Here is a 7,645-nt window from a genome sequence, read left to right as displayed (position 1 = left end):
GTTGCATAAGACAAACACTATCGTGAGGCAGACTTGTGTTGTATTGGGAAAAACACAACCTGAACAGACTTGAATAAAAATTCTACGTTGTTCCACTCACATACCAATATTATTTACCATATCTCTGCTGCCATTTGTTTCAAATCAGAATAAAGTGTCATTCGTTTACTAACAATTTGATGTTGGGTACAATAAACAAAAAAATATTTACACTATTTAGAATTTACTGTGATCATTCTATTTTATAGATAATTAATAGTTTACTCATAGCTTTTATAACATTTAAAATTATATATTAGTCGTCACTTCACGTTTAGACTTCTATTTGATCAGTGGTGTACATGGGGTGGGGCTCACCAAGTTTCCGCTCAAATTTATTGAAATATTTTTAAAAACTCATGAGTGGCTACATGGCATTGATATTGCGTATGATACCGTTTCGGTTGCATATGAATCCTTTACTCAATCATGAAAGAGTTGACATTGTTAGCCTTTATTCTGCGTCGTCTCGATGCTATTCTGGAAATCGGTTGTAATGGTATTCTGTTCTTAACATTTTAATGACCGCTTTTACGTCCACAGAGAGCTTATGTAGAAGTTTCAGATAATCTTGGTTTTCTATATCGAGACTTAAAAATAAGACTGCATCTAATTAGCTGTTATTGTTTTATATAATCACGGTGTATTCAAGTTATTTAGACATACCGCTTCAATAGATGTATATAAGCAAAAACCGTTTTATGTTACGTTCAATATTATCACATGTGGGGCGAGGAGTTGACATTTTGTTACTCGAGGGAGGACTGGATATGTGACCGAGATTCGATCGTTTGCCTCGTGCATGAATGTGATTCAGCACGCAGAGTTTTTGTTCACGCGTATTTTAGACCCATACTTTCTGACAATCATTAGTAAAGGCATTTTGAGAATCTTAAATGGCCTTTATATAGGCTACTGATGTACACAAAGTTTGCGTTTCATGATGGATCTTTGGTGTTTGGAAAACAGTTGGCCTTCAGTTTGTTATTTCGGCCCTTAAATCCATGTACTTCACATTATTGTATGCAGGTGTGCATAAAAAAGGCATCTTGTGTACATAACAGGTTTTAAATATAATTTTGAACATAACCTTTGCATTCATTTAATAATATTTGAATATATTTTCAACAGAAATGTATTAGGTAAAACGCTTATACGACGCTGCACTTAATGATCAATTCATTGCTTTCTTACCAGCGAATACTATTGTTATTTTAATATCACGTGTTTATAAACACGCACAGCTTCCATCGTAATGTTTTATTACGATATCGGGAACATACTTACTAATAAAACTTGCAGAAACATCACTTGTGTACTTGATATGCACATGACCATATACGAGAAAAGACAAATATGCGCGTACGTCTACTTGACAAAACAATTATGATGTGTGTCCATATACTAGACAAGTATTATCCGTCTACACACGTGTGATGAATGCACATATTCTAGACAAGTAATGCATACTCCTTTTACATGTATTAGACAATACAAGGATGCTGCTCCTACTGGATAATACAATTATGCTGCGCGTTTAATTTCAGGGAGTTCTGCGAGTATTGAAATGCCAAACGACGGGAATGAGGATTACATGTTGGTTGGTAGTTAGAAGATAAGATATAGAATCAATCACAATTATTCGTGTTGTTTATTAAAAACTTAACGTAGTCGAATCGCTTAAAAAATAGGGCCAATAAGCTTGTTCGTATATCATTAAACGAGTATAGTTGACTGAGCATTCGTTCGTACAAATAAATCAAACTTCCTATTTAATTTAATCATCCTGATACCAAAAAGCTCAATGTGTTTCGAACTATATAAACGGAATTACACAAATGGCGTCGAACAGTGTCTTTTTAAGTGGAGAAATAATGCTTTGTAAATATAAGGAGCACGATATTCGAAGAATTTTGCGTTTTGTTAAATTTCCCAATCATACGTATTAGCATTTCAAGCCTTTTACAATATAAAAAAGAGAAAAGTCCTAACCAATTCGATGATGTTATAAACACATGAACAAAATACAAATTAATTAATACAAGACGGAACAAACGTCTGTAAACTGTATGCGTGTAAGTATTGAATCACATACTAATCAATTAACATAATATCGACATACCAAACATATTAGAAGAGATAACCCAGATACGCGCTCTCCCATAAAACACCCAGCTATGAAAGTAATTATCTTACACACGAAATAAATCATGGCCGGTATTGCGATTATAATAGATCCTTTCTTACAATCGATTAAATCATACATGACATAAACGGAATGTTAGCGTCTTCTGCATATACCATTATTTTAGAGGAAAAGCCATCATGGCGTTCTGGCTTCTTTAAATAACCAAATAGTGTAATACAGTTTTACACCACTTATTAACCAGCCATTTCAAAATCTTAAAATGTGGGTCAAGGGTTGCTACCAATGCTATATTTCATGTTTAAAAGTAATATCTCTCTTTCTGCGATGCCTCACTATTCCTTTCGTGTGATGCCTGACATGCTGGGAATGTATGGAACGGCATAGCCTCAATTCAGGAGTTCGATCCTTATTCCAGGTGAGGTTTACCGTGCCTTGGTAAAACCTCATACGGGGCGTTTCGTTGGGTCACCACTTTTTTGATGCACTTTCTAAGGATGTTAAGTATTCTACTGGCTTTTGTCCCAGCCATGTCAACGTGTTGCTTTAATGTCACTTTTTAAATGTGACGCACACGTAGGTCTATTGATCTTCATATTGGAGCGGAGTGTTGTAAAGGAGCTGATTGCCAGATTTACTTTGAGTTTTAAAAGGATGGCTGAAGATTTCTGTAATGGTCTTGCATAATCTTGTATTGTCTGAAACCGGACTATAATTTCGCGCTGCGGCACTCTGTTTCTAGCTTATACTGAACGCGTTGTTCGACAATACGCTACATATTATTGGAGAAGCAGCTTACCAGACTACTGGGCAGTAGCTCAGTATGTATAACTCTTGCTTTTCTTTATTCAGCACAGGATTCCTTAGTTCCACCTTCCCGCACCTTGCTACCTACGCGTGAATTCCTGAGTGCTTTTTTGTCGAGGAATGTGGTCATCTCGTTTGTGGTACTGGCAAGGGATGTTGATGTCTTATCTTTCATTGTTTGATATAATTCTTATGTCTTTTAGTATAATCTCTTTCGTCATAGCTTTTAAGAGTTGTTGTCCTTGTAGGTCTCTTTATCTTCCTTCCTTCAAAACGTCTTTCTCTAATACAATTGGTACTGTGGTTTGTGCTTGAGGTAAAGCATTTGCGGCCACCTCCCTGTCATGGTTCTTCCTTCTTCTACTAGGGTGATCTTCTGATCCCTGTTGCGCTCGTTATTTAAGGATTTATTTAGTCTCTACAGCTTGGTGGTGCTTTTTTCAAGGTTAAGTTTAAGTGTCTTTTGTCTTCAGGTCTTTCTTGTGTGTTTCTTTTTCCGTTTGATCTTATCGGGTCTTTCTTTCTATGAGTTTGATGTAATTCTCCTGGTTTTGCATCAGCCTACTTTCTGGCTTAGGAAAGGTGTTCTTTCGCATGCTGACATTCTTTCGATTGTTTGTCTACTTTAGGTATTGTTTCTTTTTAAGGTATTGATGATGTGTGTGTGGATGTCTCGCAATATGTTCGTGATACCTTTTTCTTCTTTGACAAGGTTTTGATTCAGTTCTTCGGTCCGGCTGTTTTAATATCATGCGATGAGGAAGCGACTGTCTAGGACCAGGTTGGTGTCTTGTGATTGCATCTTGTCATTTTGCCATTTGTAGTTGACAATCTTTCCTCGCTAGTTGCTTCCGAACTTTGGAGGCATCTAATACCTGAAGGGTTTGTACTCTTAAAAGTATGTTTACAGCAGGCATTGATGATATGTACAAACGCATTCTCTATTTTTGACTTCTTTTGTTCATGCATGCTGTTGATGCTGACCTGCTCTTTCTATCTGGTTGTTGTGGGTTTTCGTCCGGGCCGATAAGCCGATTATTACAATCACTTTGGCATACGCATACTCAAACAGATATTGAATAGTGATACACAGAATATCAGCGTTAATGAATCAAATTCGATAATTTGATGATGAAATCAAGTTGAATGTGTATTGTACTTCATTGAGCCGAGGACTTAACCGTCTAAAGACTTCTCATGTTATTATGGAAGCACCATTGATAGATGTATTGACAAACAGTGCAATACCTTTAGTAAATGCATTGAAAACAAATATACAAATGTTCGTAAATATAATAAAGGGGAATTATATAAACAAATCGCATACATGATTGATGACAAGAATGATTACACCATTATAATAGAATACAATTGAGAACTATTAGATTGTTAACTACTTTTTGCCTACATTATTTTGTTAACTTGAAAGTATAAATACAAATGTGTTAACAAAAATAGACGTTCACTTTTTGCTGTGAACCCTTCCTTTGTTCACATATTTATTCAAATATTTAAATGTTAATAAGGAACAGCTCTTCGCCAGGCATTTTTCAGAGGTAAACAGCAATCAAATGGGGCATTCTAAATTAAAATTGAGATAACAGATTAAACACGCGACCGACGCTGCATTTTCAAGATAATACATTTTCAACGCCATTTACAGATCGTGATCATCCATTTCACCTCCAGTTGCTTTTTGAATTCTGGTATGTGCGTGCAATTGTTTGAATATCATTTATGGGAACGGTATGGTATAGGCTGTTAGAAAATACTTTAACAAAAGGAGAAGGGATGGAGATGGGTGTTCATTTTAACAACAATAAAGTGTTCAGGCAATGCTTAATTTTAAATCCGAATATCAATGACATTTCGATATTTATGGACAAAAGAGCTCGTTCGACCAAATACATAAATATGACTGAATAATAATAAAATAATGGTAAAGGAATTAAAAAACATATTTAAGGTTAAAACGCATATTTATTAGTGTAAATGAAAATGTAAAATATACAAGGCGTACAATTACATATAACATTCTATGTGTTCATGAAAAATCATTTATCCATTTTTCCTATGCCTCGATCGAAAAAAAACGTCCTGCCAGATTATGTTTACGAAGCATCTGTGGAAGATTATTTCCTTAATGTTTGCCGTCAATCCCAGTCTGGAAAATTGTTCAATTATTACCAAATTGTGTTCGATTTTCTCTATTATAAAATGTGAAACTGTTTACAATTATTATTTTAATTTGCTTAAAACAATATTTTCTAAGTGAAGACTGTCTCACGTCATTTGCTCACGAAATCGTCGGACATCAACTTAAACTTTAATAATTTAAACTAATAATTCTTTGGAGCAGGTATCTAGACTTGAGTCTGAAGTGTTAATGTCTATTGCGATTTTGTTCAGTTTGAATTAAAAATATTGCTGTATATATATATTGATGAACACTCGTTTCTGGTTTAACCAAGCAAACATTACGTAACATCTAATCCATTGACTATTTGCTTATGTCGAGTTCTGATCACTGATATTTCTACACTGTGATGTTTGCGCGACATGTTTGCAAAAAGATGTCAATCAAGTAGAAATTCGATGAGTTATTTCTGAAATAGATTTATAACGACGCGAAAATAATCCGATTAATGAGATGCATACGGTTTAAAATAATAATGATACCAAGCTTGCAATCAATCAAAGTTGTGTTCTACAAATGTTAACGAAATTTACATACAAAATTGGATTCAATAAAACAATATATTTACAACAGCATTATACTGTATATTATTTGGGTCAGACAAAGTACGCTTCTTAAATGTGATTTTTATGGAAACTGCTGTCGTTCACAATTACTTATATCACTTCAAAACTTATTTATATTTCAAAGAATTGTGTCGGAAACGTGCGTCGGACATACGTAAAAGTGCATCTTTTCACCAATCGCAAGCGCCTAATCTGATGCGTCGGTCGTGCTTCAAACAACCATTTTTCTGGCACCATTTGCACGTAGTGAACAAAACCAACGTTCCTAGATTTATTTTTAATTTAGCCGAACGGGAACGAAACGTGTCTTTGCTGACGACGCACGACGCCGTGCAGGTCCTGCGACTGACGCTGATCGCACGTCTGAAACAGACGCATTTTAGTCACTGTAAGAAGATTAATGTATACGTTCATTCACCGGTAATGCGTCGATCGCGTATTCTTTAATTTACATTTTGCGATAAAAAAACGAGGAAAAACAAGCTTCATTTATTCTGAAAAAAAAAACAAACACAAATGACATAAAGGGCGCGGAGATGAAATTTGAGCAGCAGTGTTCGGCGTCAAAATTACGTTTTCAATTGAGCCCATGTACTGAATTGATGTCGTTAAATAAAACAATCTAAAACCTTGTACAAATGCCACATGGGGACTTATTGACCTTAAAACTCTTTCCTATGACTGCATAGTGGATGTTTGCCCTTTTGTTAAAATAACTCGAGACATTCTGACGGAGAGATCGCCCGCAAGTACATGTAGTTTGTTCACAGTAGTACATTTTTGCGAAGAACCTGCGTCAACTTAGAGACAACCGCGCATCAGACATGCAACAATCGCAGGGATGTGCGCACATCACTTGATTTGCGCATGTATGCTTTATGAACGTTGCATGCACGTCGTATTTATCATACCAATGTCAAACGAATGGGTTCTGAAAACGTGCGTGAACCATCAGATAAATGCCCATCGGCCTCACACGTTGTCCTTGCATACCGTACAAATTAAAATCAAACACATTTATTTATATTGCGATCTTAAAAACGTGTGTCTGGTCTGCGGTGTGTGTATTACGCAACTGCATTTTTCATAGGCTTTAAGTATGGTGTAATTGGAAGCAAAAGATTTGATTCACTTATTTTACACCTTTTTCTACAAATATAGCTGCATTACTACCTTGGGTCTGATACAATTAAGTGCTCTGCCAAAGAACCTTTATACTTTCGTGAAGGTCATAGAATATTATCTTTATAAGTCATCTTGTCTTCCACCAACCATAATCTGACATAATAAGGAAATAATCTCGAGAAGGCCAATTGAACCACGAGCAATTACATCGACCAATCCATACTACAAACTCTGGGAGGAGATTACAGAGTTGATAATCGGACTGCCTAGCTGTCTTTATCCACGGATTTCTTGTGTTAGTTGACAAGTCTTTCAGTTTGCTAATAAATGAGCATGGTGTCAAAAAAGACTTTATCTGTTAAATATGCAATTACACTCAATATAAATGTACATGTAGAAATATATATATAACATTTTGGAATCTGTCTCGAAATGATTAAAATCAAACAGCAATAAAGAAGCTATTACTGAGTCTTTTGTATTCAGTCAAAATATGTATCTATACCAGTCACATTCGCTCGAAATAAATAATATTCAGATTTAAATTTAAGACTGATTTATTCAAAGGACGAAATCGAATTGATAAGATAACAGCGACATTAGAATATCAAACCTAATATAAAGAACAAGCAATTACATTGATGCAGTCGATTTCAAAAATAAATCGTGACTGTGGAATTAAAATAATGAATGCCTTTACGTTCTATTATAAGTATTATTTAAAGGATGAGATACAGCGTGTAAAGATTTTTCCAGACATCTTAA

The sequence above is a fragment of the Dreissena polymorpha genome, chromosome 12, assembly GCF_020536995.1.
Source record: "Dreissena polymorpha isolate Duluth1 chromosome 12, UMN_Dpol_1.0, whole genome shotgun sequence".
In the NCBI taxonomy this organism is placed as follows: Eukaryota; Metazoa; Mollusca; class Bivalvia; order Myida; family Dreissenidae; genus Dreissena; species Dreissena polymorpha.
The sequence above is the reverse complement of the archived record's forward strand: the minus strand, read 5'-3'. Positions refer to the sequence as shown.